This window comes from Felis catus, chromosome B4, assembly GCF_018350175.1.
Source record: "Felis catus isolate Fca126 chromosome B4, F.catus_Fca126_mat1.0, whole genome shotgun sequence".
Classification (NCBI taxonomy): Eukaryota; Metazoa; Chordata; class Mammalia; order Carnivora; family Felidae; genus Felis; species Felis catus.
Window position 1 is genome coordinate 111,106,737 of NC_058374.1, and position 17,897 is coordinate 111,124,633.

General features: G+C 36.2%; 1 long non-coding RNA gene across 4 annotated transcripts in view; it reads right to left on the reverse strand.

The window, feature by feature from the left end:
- The window catches only part of LOC123386668, a 59,752-nt gene that overhangs the window by 29,767 nt on the left and 12,088 nt on the right, over positions 1–17,897 (reverse strand). For all 4 annotated transcript variants that reach the window (XR_006600926.1, XR_006600923.1, XR_006600925.1 and 1 more), the window contains exon 2: positions 3,171–3,226. This is a non-coding gene — a long non-coding RNA (uncharacterized LOC123386668). The remainder of the gene's footprint in view (positions 1–3,170; positions 3,227–17,897) is intronic.

A 17,897-nucleotide genomic window follows, 5' to 3' on the forward strand; every position in this document is an offset into this window, starting at 1 on the left:
GTGTTGTGCAAATACATTTTCAAATCTGTGGTTTTTCTTTTCTTATGGCATGTTTCACTGAGCATAACTTCTAATTATAATATAGTCAACTTTGTATTTAATTGAGTAGGGATAATTTGAATATCTTATTTAATATATATTTCTTAAGTCAGAGTACCTTATATGGTCTTCTCAATGTTTTATTGTTTGACTTTTACATTTAGATCCTTAATTCATCTAAAATTAAGTGAACTTACCCTATCAATTTAATGCCTATTTGGAAGGAGAAGACTTTTTTGTAAGCTGTGGGGTAAGAAATCCTTTTTTTTTTTCTATATGAAAAACCAATTATCTAGCCCTGCTTAATAAAAAACATACTCTTTCCCCAAGGATCTCAGTACAATCCATACCATAAAACAATGGTCCATACTGTCAGAGGTATGTTTCTGTATACTTTTTTTTTTTGTCCAAATGGTTCATTTGTCTGTCTCTGTACCAATGTACACTATCTTAATTATTAAGAATTTATCAGTCTTGAAAACTGATAATGGAAGATCAATCATTGATCTTTTTCTTCAGGAGAATTCTGGCTTTTCTCAGGCTTTTCTTTTCAATCTGAAATTTAAATTAATTTGCCAAGTTTCACAAAAATATCCACTGAGATTTTGAAATTCATATAGTATTGAGGTTTTGAATTCATAAGTGATATATCTCTCTATGCAAGTTTTTAAAAAATATCTTTCAATAAAATTGTATTTTTTCTATTATGGTCTGGCACATGTTATACCTATTCTTCGATATTTAATATTTCTTGAGGGTGTTATACATGGCATACTATTATTACTATTACATTTTCTTCTTCTTTATTGCTTATGCTTAGAAAAGTAATTTTTAAATTTGGTTTTGTATCCAGAAACATTGATAAACTCTATGTTACAAATAATATTTTTTTTTCTTTGTTTGCAATTCTTACACCTCTCACTTCTTTTCCTGCCTTTTTGCCTTATCATAGAATTGAACAGAAGGGGTGCTTCAAGGCAGACTTGCCTTTTATTATCTGAAAAGGAAAATTTTTAATATTCTACTATTGAAATATTTTCTGAGTATTTTGTCTAGATGCTATTTATTCATTAGAGTTTATTATTCCTTACTGAGTGTTTTTATCAACTGGTGTTCAATTTCATCAAAAGCTTTTTGTCTCTCTATTGAGGTAATAAACTAATATTTTTAATTTAAGCCTTTTATATTAAAAACTACTATCACTGACTTGCTTATGGTAAACAAGGCTTGCATTGCTAGAATAAAATTGTTCACAATATATTTGCCTTTTAATATATTCCTAGTATTTTTTGCTAGTATTATGCATAGAATTTTTACATCATGTTCACGAATAAGATGGTTCTAAATATTGTCTTTCTCTTTCTGTTCTTGCCAGGTTTGGTACCCAAGGTTAACTTAGCTTTCTAGAATTTATTTAGGGGAAGATTTCTTTTTCCATATTATATTCTCTACAGTATTTTGTATGGGATCAAAGCCTTTGTTCCTTGAATGTTTGATAAAATCTTTGCTATATCTCTGGTTATAGCCTCCTTTTCTATTTCTAGCCTCTTTCATTTTCTTTGACCAAGCTTTCCAGAGGTTTCTCAGTTTTCTTATTATTTTTTTAAGGATTTGGTTTATTTAATATGTTCTTTAAAAAAATTTTTTTTGCTAACGTTTATTCACTTTTTGAGAGACAGAGACAGAGTGTGAGCAGGGCAGGGGGCAGAGAGAGAGGGGGACACAGAATCTGAAGCAGGCTCCAGGCTCTGAGCTGTCAACACAGAGCCCGATGCGAGGCTTGAACTCACGAACTGTGAGATCGTGACCTGAGCTGAAGTTGGACGCTTAACCGACTGAGCCACCCAGGCGCCCCTACTTAATATATTTTTGATGTTTCTTTTCTATTTTTTAAATTTTTCTTTCCATTTTTATGAGGGTGGCTTATCCTGTGTTTCAAATCATTTAAGATGGAATTGTGTGGTAAATTCTATTATTATTTGCAACCATTCCTGTCACCCTTCCCTATAAAAGGATCGTAATTCCTTGTCCACTTACTGTAGTCTAAACTCTATACTTGCTTTAGAAAATGGAACATGAGCAGAAGGGACAGGGTGCCAGTTCTTTTACTTCCCATTCTGGGTGGAAGCTTTAAGAGGCATTGAGAATTGTTGGCACAGAAGCCGAACTTTCAGTCACAGAATGGGAAGACAGCAGAGCAGAGCCCGTCTTATTTAAAGCATCTAGCTGAACTGTGGGTGACCCAACATTCTGTGCAACATGAGCAAAAAATGAATTTTTGTTATAAGCACTAAGATTTTGAGCTTATTTGTTACTATAGCAAAGTTGACTAAAACAGATACTGGTATCTTAAAGTGAGGCACTCCTGTAACAACAACAACAACAACAACAACAGAAATCTGTGTGTTAACTTTGGGACCAAAAGACAAGTCATAAAGGAACGATCATTGGAGGATGGAAAAGTAGTGAGCCACGGTGTGTAGTAGCAAAGCATTTAGCAGACTCTCATCTGCAATAACTTAACAGAAAATCTCCTTAAGAATGAGTGGCTTTGGGAAAAGAGGTTTCAAAATAGAATGTTACTAGTATGACTTGGTTATTATTCGCCCCCAGGATTGTTAGGTGAACTCAGAAGAGCACTGGACTGCTTTACAAGCAGGGGAAAAACAGAAATGAGGGCAACCAGGAATTATAGGAATTGCAAAGTTGAAAAACAGACCTGTTTCTAATTAGTAAAAGATAAACAGAAATGCTTTGAGCAACAAAGACATCATTAAGGCTCAGATGAAGATCCATGCCCCAAAACGAGCATTGACATTCATAATCTTTGTTAAAAACTCTAGAATATCATATAGTGGGAATAAAATGGCTTAGCAAAAAAGAGATACTTATAGTCTCCTTAAAGCCTATTAGGTTATCTGTAAATCTAGAAAGAAAGCCACATTTCAAAAGACCAGCAGTATAGCTATTTGCACATGTGGCTGATTAAAATTAAATACAATTTTAAAACCCACATTTTAAAGAAATATTTTACCAAAAGTGCCAATAGGCTGGATTAAAAAAGGCTTACTATTAAAGGATAAAACAGTTTTGGGATCCCCACTTGCCTACAAAGAAAAATATAAGCTTACCAAGATACTCAGCTTCTCGAGATGCGTATTATTCCAGTGCTCTTATGAGATGTGGTCTAGGAGGATAATAGAAAAGAAGGCTTTTTCAGAGAAACAATTTCAGCACCTAGGAAAACATTGGACTGAGCAAAATAAAGGCCTAATCAAGTAACATTTCCTTCCATTGGGAATGCTTGTTGAGCTATCAGTCACTGCCCCAGGATTATATATTTGAGGTAAGTGCGTTTCATTTGAAAGATCTCCAAATCTCCACCCAATAGAAAGACTATCATCAGACACTAGGTCTTGATTTTTTGCTGAGACTGAATGAGACATTCAGGATTTCTTCTTTAGAGGTGGGGGTGAATATAGTTGGACTGCAGAAGGAAGGAAACTAAATATTTTTTATCAAGGTAGCAGTCAGTAATATATTTTCTTGTAATGCTTTTCAATCCATTGACTTTTGGCTTGGGCATGGGCTTGCTTTGACAACATGCCAGTTCTGAGTAAAAGCTTTGAGGTACAAATGAGTTCCCACCAGCTTTCTGGTTCCTCACCTTAGCCATAAAAACAATAACAAACTGGTCCCCAAAGAGGGTCTTGTCAGCCTGGATCTTGGAATGAGAAGACACATGGAGCAGAGCCAGAGGCCAGAGCAACACTGGGGCCAAGCAGTAGCTGACACCAAGCTCCATATAATGTGAGAAAGGAAGAAATTTTTATCATTGTAGAACACTAAGTTTCATGATTGTTGGTTACCATAGACAAACTAACCAAAATAGATGCTTAGTTCATTTTTTTCACACTTTCTTCTCTTTTCCTAATTAAAGAAATTCAAGTTATAATAGTTTATTTAAGTACTACTTTAACTGTATTTTACAAGTTTTGATATACAGTATGTTTGTAACCATTCAGTTCTAAATATTTCTACTTCCTGCTTTCATTTTTTTGTCTCATGTCTAATTTAAAATGAGTTTCCTAATGTTCAAATATTTAGGAGACTTCTAATTATTTTTTTATTGATTTATAATTTGATTGTATTTTAGTAAGAAAAGGTGGCCCGTAGTATACCAATCCTTTGAAATCTCTTGAAGCTTTCATCAGGGCTCAGTGTGAATTAATTTTAGTAAATATCACAAGTGCAGTAGAAAAGAATGCATGCTGGTACAAAGATCAAAACCAAACAGACATGTAAAACAACAACAACAACACCCATTTGTATCCTCAAAGGATTGATAAATGTGCTTCACTTAGTTACGTTTTCCAATGTGCGTCTAGGAAGTTTCATTTGGAATCAGTATCTAGAAAACCCTTTGCCCAGAGAGCAGTTTAGTGATGATAAAACTTTTTAAAACATTTGTTCATTCAAACAAGGAGTTGGTTGGGGTGGGCGGAGATTGTTGGGAGCAAGGACTGAGATAAAGGACATGGACATATTCAAATGGAATAGGAATTTGGAAATACTCCCATAGCCTCTCCTCATCCATCACACCTCTCACTTGTCCCCCACCCAGCCTTTGAAATGTTACCAGTGAGTGCTTTTCCTTCTTTCCCTCTCTCCTTTCTTCTCTTCTTTCTCAATCATTTATTAAATACTTATTGTGTACCAGGCACTGTTGTGGATATGAAGATGAATGGGTCTTGGCCTCTACCTTCAAACTGTTGCACGTTTATTAAGACACCAATAACAATAATGAAAGGCAAACTAAACACAACACACAATGTGTTGGGGAGCAAATGAGAGACCAGCCAGAGTGCTCCAGGTGGAGGAAGAATACTAAGTACCCCCAGTTTGGGATAAGAATTTGTCTGTATCCTTACAAAAATAATCACTCTGCTTTCCCTGATTGGAATATGTATGACATCAGAAATGCACCTAAGATTATCACTGAATGCGTCAGTTTCCTAGAGGAAAGAATACTTGGATCCTTATCGTGTTTTTATGCCTGCCAATGCCATAAGGTTTCCTGTATGATTACACAAGCTCTCTTTTGTTCATTAACTCTCTACTCCAGTTATAGCATACATTAATAATCTGTATTCTTTATAAAAGTTCTTTCCAATAGAAATACATAGTGAGCCACATATTTAATTCAAAATCTTCTAGTAGTAATATTTCAAAAAGTAAACAGAAACAAAATTAATTTAGTGATATATGTTATTTAACTTAACATATTCCAAATATTGTCATTCAAATATGTAAAAACCAACACAAAAATATTGATGATATTTTATCATCTTTTTTGTTGTATTACATCTGAAATTCAGTGTGTATTTTACATTTACACCACATTTTGATTCACACTAGCCACATTTCAAGTATTCATTAGTCACATATAACTAACATCTAGCATATTGGATAGCTCAGATTGGATAATTAAAGCATAGACGAATTGTTAAATATTTATATTGTTTATAACATAGGTAGGAAGGAAGAAAATATAGTCATCAGTACAACCGTTTATGAAAGTCAAAGAGGTTTATACATTAAATGTCTAAATAAACTTGAGAACAACAACAACAAAAGTAAAGGCTATGTATAAAATTCAAGTTCAGGTTCACAAATAAACAGAGATCTTTTTAAGAGACTGATAAATTATTGTTTCTCCTATTCATATGAGATTATTTTTATTTTTAATTTACGTCAATGTGTTTTAAATTATCTTGTTTACAGGGTGGAGAGTTCTTAATGTAATAAGTCATCACAATAGCAAATGCAATGACTTTTTGGCCTTGTAGAGAGGAAATCCCATACTATAAGGGGCTGCAGGACTGCAGGGTGGGGCCCTGTTATTCTGCAGAACAAGCCAGGCAAGTTAATCAAGCCTTAATTCAGAGCCAAAATGAAAATAATGGCTGCTTGGGTTAAACTTCATGTGTTCTGAGAATGGGGCACATGTTTGATCAAGTCCTAAACTTCATTAATTGAGCAACTGACATATTCAGTGCACTTTGTTAATCCCTGGGATCAGTAGTTTCATCAACCAGTTACACAAACCAGTATCTCATCCACAACTAATAAAAATATTACAGAATGTTATCAGTTTTTGTTTTTGTTATTTATGGAGAACTAAAGAATAACTCAAGTTTCTTTGTGGTAATGAGCATACCAGACTTCAATGAATGCAGAATTATTGGAAAAGAAGTAGATAGGGGTAAAGGAAACACAATTCTGTGATCTCTGTGCTTTGAAGTCTGACTGTTAATGGAAGATATGAGAAAATACCGGAATTTATGACAGAGGGGTGGACTGAGGGAGCTAGATTCATGTGAGCCATGTGACAAAGGAAGATTTAAATTGAAATTGAACTTTGAGTCCATAGTCCTTTAAAGTTTACTGAGCTTGCATTTTTCATGCTAAAAATACTGTCATTATTACTTTGTTATTCTATACTTTGTGCAGTGAGTATAAGATTTAATATTCAATTTTATGAAACAAAACAAAAAAACAATACCCAAACTTCATCTAGATACTATGAAACACAACTTAAAAATCCATTTGCCAAACTTCCTTCAGGGGCTAGGTTGTTCACAGATTGAAGAATGGCTTTCGGAGATTAAAGTTTCCAACTCATTCCTGTTTTATAATAATAGTCATATTCAGTGACAGAATATTGGTACAACACTGCGAAATTCTACGCAGTGTGAGATAATTACCAGCATTACCCAGATGGTCCTCAATGAGCCCTAATTGAATGCAAAACATAAAGGTCATATGCTAAGTAGATATAAGATAAACATCATCACCACATCCATGTAGTAGCCTCCCAGGCTTCTATGACATATGAGTAATGTTTGAATTGCTGTCATCAATATTTTTTAAAAAGTACTTGGTGTCCTTCTAAGTTTTATAAAGTATGCAGTTTGCAAAGTGAGTCCAACCTTAAATGTACCCCCCAGCCCCTCTCACTAATTATTCATTAAGCTTATTTCCCAGCCGACTTCTCATTTCCATAACCTATTTTCCTCTTCACCTTTATACCTCTCTGCTCTAGTTTTTAATTTTTTTTCTTTCTTACTTTCAGTGCAAAAGTACATTATGTCCCTAGATAGCACATTTTTTTTTTATATTCAGGTTAATATTCTTAGACTAAAACATTTATCTATACCACTATTGGTCCCTGAAGCAATCCTGAAACGGCAATCCATTTAAAGCAAAACTCCAGTCTAGATGCAAAGGCACGATCCCTCAGCTATAAAAGGTGTACAAATTTCAATGTAATTCCTATTCGTGCTATTCATTCTAAAGTCTATGGAGCCCCTTACTTAACTATATTTACAGTGTAGGAGAACATGTAACCAAAAAGGTCATCTCTTCCTTTACATTTCCGGTAAAGTAAGTGGTTGAAGAAAGTAACAGCCTTGAACAGGGAATCTTGTCCCCAGGTATAAGCCTCCAGCTAAACATTGGCTGCTGGACCATGAAAAACACGTTCAACTTCTCTAAGCCTCTGTTTTCTCATATGTAAAATAGGAATAATAAAGTAACCACATTAACGGGTTCCTGGGTGGCTCAGTCAGTTAAGTGTCTGACTCTTGCTTTGGTGCTCAGGTCATGAGCTCACCGTTGGTGAAATGGAGCCCCTTGTTGGGCTCCACACTGACAAAGGACCCTCCTTGGGATTCTCTCTCTCCCTCTCTCTGCCCCTCCCCACTAGCACAGCATGTGTACTCTCTCACTCTCTCAAATAAACAAAAAGTGTTTTTTAATTAAAAAATAAAGTACCTACAATGTTCAAAAACACAGATTGAAAAAAGGATGATCAAGGGTGCCTCGTGGCTCAGTCGGTTAAGTGTCCAACTTCAGCTCAGGTCATGATCTCTCAGTTTGTGAGTTCAAGTCCTGCATCAGGCTCTGTGCTGACAGCTCAGAGCCTGGAGCCTGCTTCAGATTCTGTGTCTCCCTCTGTCTCTGCCCCTCTCCCACTCACACTCTGTGTCTCTGTCTCTCAAAAATAAATAAACACTAAAAAAAATTTTTTTAAGAGAAAAGGATGATCAGATGGCAGGCACTGTGGCTAGGGGCTGGGAAAGGGCTGTCGCAGTTTGAACAGAAAACAAAATTAATGCTTGATTCTTTCCCTTTATTTACCAGTTTGGCACATTACATTTGGTTGATAAATCTTTTCAATCTATTTTCATTGATAGCCTCCACCATTTTAGTCTCTCAATATTTATTTGTTGGAAAAATTGAGGGATTTGACTTTAGACTTTTCCTCAGTCTGGATTTTGCTAATTGTATCCCTGTGGTATAGTTAGTAGTTTCCCGTGTTCTCTGTCAGATTTAGATTTGATTTTTTTTACACTTTTCTATAGGTGATGTATTTTTCCATCAGGGGGTACACAGTCTTCAGGCACCTGGGTGGCTCAGTTGGTTAAGTGACTGATTCTTCATTTCAGCTGGGATCATGATCTCACCATTTGTGGACTCTGTGCTGACAGTGCAGAGCCTGCTTGGGATTCTCTCTGACCCTCCTTCTAAATAAATAAACTAAAACAAAAGGAGGTACACAGTCTTTCTTTTAATTTTATAAGCTGCCGATGATGCTCAAAGTCTGGATCACTGATGGGGATCAATGGGGTACAAGGGACAGTGAAAAAGATAACACCACAATTCTATCATTCCTTCATTTGTTTCCTAGAATATTTCTATAAAGGGAAATTTCCCCTCATCTACCACTTGGTTACCCAAAGGTATGAAATAGGAAAGGCACAGTAAATGCTTGAACCCACTCTATTCTCCTATTTCTAACCAGTTCTAAAAATGAGAGTAGGTTTCCTAGCATTCTAGGACCAATACATTTTGTTGGTGGCTATTGACTTATTTTTTGTTAAATATAATTTCTAAGTATTATTAAGAACCCATTGATTTAAATGTATTTGGTATTAAAGTTATTGTAGTTTGCATCCTTACTGATGATCAACTCATTTCATCTTTTTTTTTTCTGATAACACTGATTTACTGTCATGTATGGTTACTTGCACAGTTAACTAAAAAAATAATCAGGCAGGGTGCCTGAGTGGCTCAGTCAGTTGAGCATCTGACTCTTGACTTTGGCTCATGTCATGATCCCAGGGCCGTGGGATCAAGCCCCTCATTGGGCTCCACGCTGGGTGTGGAGCCTGCTTGGGATTCTTTCTCTTTGCCTCTGCCCGTCTCCCCTACTCACGTTCTCTATGTCTCTAAAATAAATTTAAAATAAAGAATAATCAGACAAAAATCAGTAAATATAAAGAAACTTTGAAAATAAGTTTACATACTAGCATATATGAAACACTGCTCAAACGACTATACATTTTTTTCTAGTATTATTAGAATTGTACCATCTGTTGCCAGTAGGATCCTCTTTATGTTAATTCCTGAATCCTTTTAACATGACCCTCATAGTGTTTGATAACCTCCTTGCTTATTAATATGGTAAAATGTTTCAAACTCATGTGGTACATTTTTTGTTCCAAGTACTTTGGTTTATTTTAGTGGGAAACGCTATTTCAAGAAAAAAGACTGAGTGAAAGGGGCATCATTGCTCTTTGGTTAGTCATAGTTTTTAGGCCTTTCCATTAGACTAAGTAAAAGTTCTGCACACAATATCACCAGGGGGGTAAGGGGTGGGTTCCCCTATACATCTAACAAGCAATTAATTTTTAGATACCATCTGGGTGTCTATAATTCAACTCAGTTCTGACACTATCTGACTAGAGATAGCATCAGAATCTACACTACAAGACTGCACCTCAACACAAATACTTCAGATACCACTCATAAGCCCAAGTCATCACCTGTACTCCTGACTGACCTGCTAAAGATTACAGGGTCCAACAACCCCTCCTTGCATTTGATTAATTTGCTAAAGTAGCTCAGAGAACTCAGAGAAGCATTTTGCTTACTAGGTCACTGGTTTATTATATACAGGTATAATGTGGGAACAACTAAATGGAAGAGATACATAGAGCAAGGTACAGGAAAGGGTTTGGAGCTTCCATGCCCCCTCCAAGTACACCATTCTTCCAAGTCTGCACAGGTTCACCAACCCAGAAGCTCTCTAAATCTTGTCCTTTGGGGAATTTATAGAGGCTTTATTACATAGGCACAATAAATCATTGGCCATTGACAATTGTTTCAACTTCCAACCTCACTCCCCTCCATGGAGGTTCGGATTGGGGTGAGGGGGTGGGATTGAAAGTCCCAACTCTTGGGGTGCCTGGGTGGCTCAGTCGGTTAGGCGTCCGATTTTGGCTCAGGTCATGATCTCATGGTTTGTGGGTTTGAGCCCCGTGTTGGTCTCTGTGCTGACATCTCAGAGCCTGGAGCCTGCTTTGGATTCTGTGTCTCCCTCTCTCTCTGTTCCTCCCCTGCTCTCACTCTGTCTCTCTCTCTTAAAAATAAAGATTAAAAACAAAAAATTTTAAAGAGTCCCAACTCTCTAGTCACAAGGTTGGTTCCCCTGGCAAATAGCCACCATCCCTAGTTAAGGTCCAAAAGTCACCTTTATAACAGCAAATGACACCTTTCTCACTCTTACCACTTCAGAAATTCCAAGGGTTATAGGAACTGTGTGCCAGGAACAGTAGACAAAGACCAAATATATATTTCTTATTACAAATTACAATATCACACAAAGCTAGGATTTAGTTTTTAGATAAATTACATCAAGATTGCTATGGTTATGGATTGAATGCTTATGTCCCTCAAAATTCATATGTGGAGATCCTAACACCCAAGGTGATGGTTTTAGGCAGGGTACCACTTTGAGATGTGATTAGGTCATAAGAATGGTATTAGTTCCCTTAGTAGTTCCCCAGAGAGCTAGCTCTCTAGCCTGTCTTCACCACATAAATATATAACTAAGAAGACAGCCATCTGCCCACAACTGTATGATCAACTAATCTTTGACAAAGCAGGAAAGAATATCCAATGGGAAAAAGACAGTCTCCTCAACAAATGGTGTTGAGGAAATTGGACAGTGACATGCAGAAGAATGAAACTGGACCACTTTCTTACACAATACACAAAAATAAATTCAAAATGGATGAAAGAACTAAATGCGAGACAGGAAACCATAAAGATCCTAGAAGAGAAAACAGGCAGGAACTTCTCTGACTTTGGCTATTGCAACTTCTTACTAGACGCATTGCCAGAGGCAAGGGGAACAAAAGCAAAAATGTACTATTGGGATTTCATCAAGATAAAAAGCTTCTCCACAGCAAAGGAAACAATCAACAAAACTAAAAGGCAACCAATCGAATGGGAGAAGTTATTTTCAAATGACATATCAGATAAAGGGTTAGTATCCAAAATCTCTAAAGAACTTTTCAAACTCAACACCCAAAAAACAAAGAATCCAGTGAATAAATGGGCAAAAAACATGAATAGACACTTCTCCAAAGAAGACATCCAGATGGCCAACTGACAGATGAAAAAATGCTCAACTTCATTCATCATCAGGAAAATACAAATCAAAACCACAATGAGATACCACCTCACACCTGTCAGAATGGCTAAAATTAACAGCACAAGAAACAACAGGTGTTGGTGAGGTTGCAGAGAAAGGCGAACCCTCTTGCACTGTTCGTGGGAATGCAAACTGGTGCATCTACTCTGGAGAACACTATGGAGGTTCCTCAAAAAACTGAAAATAGAACTACCCTATGACCCAGCAATTGCACTATTAGATATTTCCCCAAAGGATACAAAAATACAGATTCAAAGGGATACATACACTCCAATGTTTATAGCAGCAATTTTAACAATAGCCAAACTATGGAGCGAGCTCAAATGTCTGTTGATTGACGAATGATAAAGAATATGTGGTGAACACACACACACACACACACACACACACACACACACACACACACACTCAGCCATCAAAAAGAATGAAATCGTGCCATTTGCTATGACATGGATGGAGCTAGCGTGTATTATTCCAAGCGAAATAAGTCAATCAGAGACAATACCATATGACTCCATTCATATGTGGAATTTAGAAGCAAAACAGAGGGAAACAAACCACAAGACACTCTTAATGATACAGAAAAAACTGAGTTTTGATGGAGGGAGGTGGGTAGGGAATGGGCTTGATGGGTGATGGGTCTTAGGAGAGCATTTGTGATGAGCACTGGGTGTTGTATGTAAGTGAAGAATTGCTGAATTCTACGCCTTAAACCAATATTACAATATAAACCAATATGTTAACTAAAATTTAAATTAAAAACATAAATAAAAATAATAAAAAGAAGACAGCTATCTGCAAATAAGGAACTAGGCTTTCATCAGACACCAGATCTGCCAGTATATTGACCTTGGACTTCCCAGACTCCAGAAGTATGAGAAATAAATTTCCATTGTTTAAGCCACCCAGTCTATGGTATTCTATTATAGCAGCCTGAATGGACTAAGATACCTACTGTATCTTCCTATTTAAATTAGAGACTGTAGGGCTTTTAATCTCTCCTATCTTATATTTTTATTTCCTGTCTCCTATTCTGAGGATAACAATCTGACTTTAAAGGACACAGGGATAGTTGAATTAAGTCATCACATAACTACTGATTATTAACATATAACATTCTTAGAATAAAATGCCAACACTATGCCTAACAATTATTACTGATAACAGCTTAAGATTTTTAAAAATTTTTCATTGATTACACTTTCTTTTGTCCATAGGGCATACCCCATTAGGTACATACACTCAAATTCCTGGGTTTTAAAGTCATGTGGAATGAAATACTTCTTCGTTGTATGGCTACACCACAAACTGAATATATGTATGTGGGGCTGTTAGAGTTTTTTTGTCTTTTCGGTGAATAGATTTTTTTAATCAACCAAAATGTTTAATTATGTAAAATACTTACATAGTTCCAAAATCAAATATACCAATAAGGTATATTAAAGAAGTCCAGTTTGTATCTCTGTCCTCTCCACCCTATTTTCTCCCCTTAGAGGTAACCTTTTTTTTTTAATGTTATGGGTTTTTTCTTCATTGTTTTATCTAGATAGTATATTAAGATAAATGTATACCATACACATTTTCTCCTCCTTGCTTTTTCACTTCACAATATATTTTAGACATATCCATAGTAGTGCTTGGAGATTTTTTCCATTCTTTTTAATGGCTGACTAATGCCCTCATTGGATGGTCATGATATAGTCTACTCAACCACTCCTCTTTTGAGGTACACTTGAGGTATTTCTAGTATTTTGATAAGATAAAAAGTCTTTCAACAGTTTTGAGCAGATGCTTTTTCAGTTTGTGCTAGTGTAACTTTGGGATTGATTCCCAGAAGTGGAATTTCTGGGTCAAAGGGTAAAGGCATATGTAATTTCTAGATGTTTCCAACTTCCTTCCATAAACATTGTATCATTTTGCATTCACATTGGCAGTGTATAAGAGTACCTATTTTCCTACAGCCATGCCAAGGAGCATGTTGATAAACTTTTGGATTTTTGCCCATAAAACAGGTGAGAAATTTTATCTTAGTGAGCTTTTAAAAATTTTTTTATTGTCTATTCACTTTTGAGAGATGAAGAGACAGAGTGAGCAGGGGAAGAGCAGAGAGAAAGGGAGACATGGAATCTGAAGCAAGCACCACGCTCTGAGCTGTCAGCACAGAGCCCAATTCAGGGCTCGAACTCACAAATCTTGAGATCATGACCTGAGCCAAAGTCGGATGCTTAACTGACTGAGCCACCCAGGTGCCCCTCTTAGTGAATTTTAATATGCATTTCTCTTATTATGACCAAGTATGATCATCATTTCATATTTTAAAATTCTCTTATTATGACCAAGTATGATCATCATTCCATATTTTAAAAACCTTTTACATTTTTTAACTATCCATTTTTCTAGCTCATTTTTTCTATATAATTGTTGGGTTTTTTAATTGTCTAGGTCTTTATATATTAGGAATGGTTGTGAGATAAACTGAAAGTATTTTTTTCAGTTTGTCATTTTTCTTGCATCTCAAAAAATTCTATATATATATATATATATATATACATATATATGTGTGTATATATATATATAGACATATATACAGGCATTCATATATACATATGTAATACATGTGTACAAAAATACACTTTTATCTACCCTATTGCTTTTGGATGTACAGTCATATTTAGGACTTTACCCACTTATATTTATCCACTTCTATTTATAAAGGAATTCACACATATTACCTCTGGTACACGTATGGTTTCATATTTTTATATTTAAATCTCATACATGTGGAATTTATCCTAGTGTATGGTTTGGGGAATTAATTCAGATATATCTTTTTCCATAACCTACCTTGTTATCATTTATTTTACAAATTCATCTTCTCCCATTATTTGAGATTCCATCTGTGGTAGGTAGAATAATGCCTCCCCCCCCAGAAAGATGTCCATGTCCCAATGCCTGGAACCTGTGAATTTGTTTACAAGGCAAGGAGTAATTAACTCACAGATAGAACCAAGTTTGCTAATCAGCTGACCTTAAAATAAGGAGATTACTCTTATCCAGGTTGGCTCCTCTAATCACAGCATCCTTTAAAGTGGAAGAGGGAGGCTGAAGAGGAAGTCAGAGTCAGAGAAAGATTTGAAGATACTACATTGCTGACTTTGAAGGTAAAGGAAGGAGCCAGGAGCCATAAGCTATGGAATACAAGAGCTCTGTTGAAGCTGGAGAAGGAAGTGGATTTTCTCCTAAAACCTACAAAAGGAAAGCGTCCATGCAGACACCTTGACTTTAACTCACTGAGAACCATTTTAGATTTCTGACCTATAGAACAAACTGCAAGACTACTAAATTTGTGTTGTTTTAAGTCACTAAATGTGTGTAATTCATTACAGCAGCAATGGGAAACTAGTACATCCTCTTTATTGTAAACTACATTTAGGAATTAATTTAGTTATATTTCTGGATTTTCTATTCTATTCCATCAGTCAGTCTGTTTTTCTATGTGCCAATATAGCACTTGTAATTATAGAAGCTTTGTGTAAGTTTTAATATCTAGAGATGCCCCCCTCTCCCTTTCTTCCCCACTGTTTTCCTGGCTGTTCTCACTTGTTTATTTTTCTTAATAAAAATAATCAATATTTTTATTGATTTATAATCAATTTGTCTACTCCAGGAAATTTATAATCAATTTGTCTACTCCAGGAAAAAAAAAGAAAGAAAAAACCTTGATGCTTGATGGTATTCTTAGTATCAGTAGTCTTTTGACCTTGGGAATCACATACTTGATTTATGATGGAGGCTCAGTGATTCATACAATGAAAAATAAGACCGGTGTACCTGGTATAATATGCCAGGAGCTATGGTTGAAAAGTATTTTTTAAAAATTACTTGGCAATAAGGTGTGTATACAAACAATTCCTTTGTTATTAAGTCTTTTTAATTAATGCCAAGTGACGAAACCACATTCAAACTAACTTAAGGGCAAAAATATTAATTCGCTCACACAATTGAAAATCCCAAATGAGATTGAGAGCAGGTACTAAGATGACATCACAGGCAAGTCGCTATTTCTAACCTCTTCCTTTCTCACTGTCATCTCCCTGCTTACATACACCCTCTCTGTGTATTGGATCCCAGTAGCCATAGACGTGCACTTCACCAACTTAGCAACTCCTGAAAAAAAAGTGTGCCTCTTTCTCAGTAGTTTCAGCAAAAGTTTAAAACCTTTGATCTCTCCAGCAAGGGCAGTGCAAAAAGACTTCAGATAACTATATAAGAATTCTAAAAACTAGGGGTGCCTGGGTGGCTCAGTCAGTTAAGCTTGCAGCTCGGTTTCAACTCAGGTCATGATCTCATGGTTCATGAGATTGAGCCCTGCATCAGGCTCCATGCTGACAGCATGGAGTCTGTGTGGGATTCTCTCTCTCCCTCCCTCTCTCTGCTTCTCCCCTTCTCTCTCTCTGAAATTAAATTTAAAAATTATTAAAAAAAATAAAAATAAAAAAGAATGCTAATTGGGTGTTGTATGGAAACCAATTTGACAATAAATTTCGTATATTGAAAAAAAAAAAAAGAATGCTAAAAGCTAATAATCTTTCCAAGTAAAGACAAGAGGAAGAGACTTTTTAGGAAAAAAACCATGGCAGGGTGAGAGAACATGCTACACCTGAGGGGCTCTGGGAATTCATATAGCTGTTGCAGAACTTGCACAGGAAGATAGTAGGATTCCAGACTGGGAAGCAACAGACAGATCTTTCAAGCCAGGTTAAAGAGTTTGCACCTGGTCCTAAGTGCTATCAGATGGTTTTAAAAGGGAGAGAGTTATGATGAGATTTTGTTTTAGGAGAACAACCATGTTGATTATTTAAAACTGGATTGGGCAGGGTGCCTAGGTGGCTCAGTTGGCTAAGCGTCCAACTCTGGCTCAGGTCATGATCTTACGGTTCCTGAGTTCAAGCCCCGTGTCGGGCTCTGTGCTGACAGCTCAGAGCCTGGAGCCTGCTTCGGATTCTGTGACTCCCCCTCTCTCTCTACCCTTCCTCTGCCTGTGCTCTCTCCCTCCCTCTCTCTCTCTCTCTTAAAAATAAATAAACATTAAAAAAATGGATTGGGCAGGAAGGATAAAAGCAGATGACCCGGGGGAAGGCTACCGTGGTAGTTTTCAGCAACATAACGGGAACAAAAATTAAGGAAGAGTCACTGTCTTATACCTGAAACCAATGTAATGTAACACTGAGTATCAACCATACACCCAATTAAAAAAAAAAAGTTGAAGAGAGGGGAAGGATTAGGTCATCTTTTTTTTCCAAAGAGTTTCCTAAGGAACACTAATTCAGCTGAATATTAAGGTATTATGTATTATGTTAAAAAAAATTGTAGCCAAATAAACTGACGTCACTTTGTTTACTGTAGGACTTTTCAGAATATTTAATATACTGATGTGTGTGTGCCACCATCCCAAAATAGTAACTTTGTCAATTCCATTCATTTGGGTCATCATGCTAATGGGATGTTTTTTTGGCCACTCTTTTGGAAATACTGGACTGGAGAGTAGGAAAAAAAAAGGTGGTAAGGTATAAGATATATATGATAAATAATATAATAAATAACATTAAAATAGGAAATAATATAAATAAATATATCATTTGTATTCTACTAAACATAAAATATTTCAGAATGGCTCTTCTCACTAAGACATTTGATCAGATAATCTATGACAAGTGTGTCAAAGAGCCTAAAAGCCAGATTGCAATAACTTTAAGTTGTAGCTCTTGTTGGGCTGTCCAGTAATACAACATTTTATTTAGGAAAACTCATCATATTTTGAGAGACTTCTTTCTATCCTTCAGGCACTAGTGCCCTGATGCCTCACCAAAAGCTACTGATTTTAAAAGCATTTACCACGGATATTTTTAAGAAAAACAATGTAATGTATTACCACAGCCTACTTCCCCACCCCAAATAGGTGAGTAAGACTTCTTTCTTTGTACTTCCATGTACCCAGTGGTAGCCAGCCTCCAAGAGGGGCCTCCTGGTAATGATCTTCTAAGCAACAGCCAGTGAGGAACTAAAGCCTCTTGCCAATAACCATGAGTGAGCTTGGAAGTCTCAGTCAAGTTTTCAGAGACTGTAGCCATGGTTGGCATCTTGATGACAACTTCATGAGAGACCCTGAGACAAATCAGCATGGTGTCATGTGCTTCCATTTCTGTTAATCATTCTATCAAACTTCTAGTCCCTTAGTTTCAAAATGATAGAGTCAACTTTGTTCCACTTCCTCATGCCCATGTCGGTCATAAGG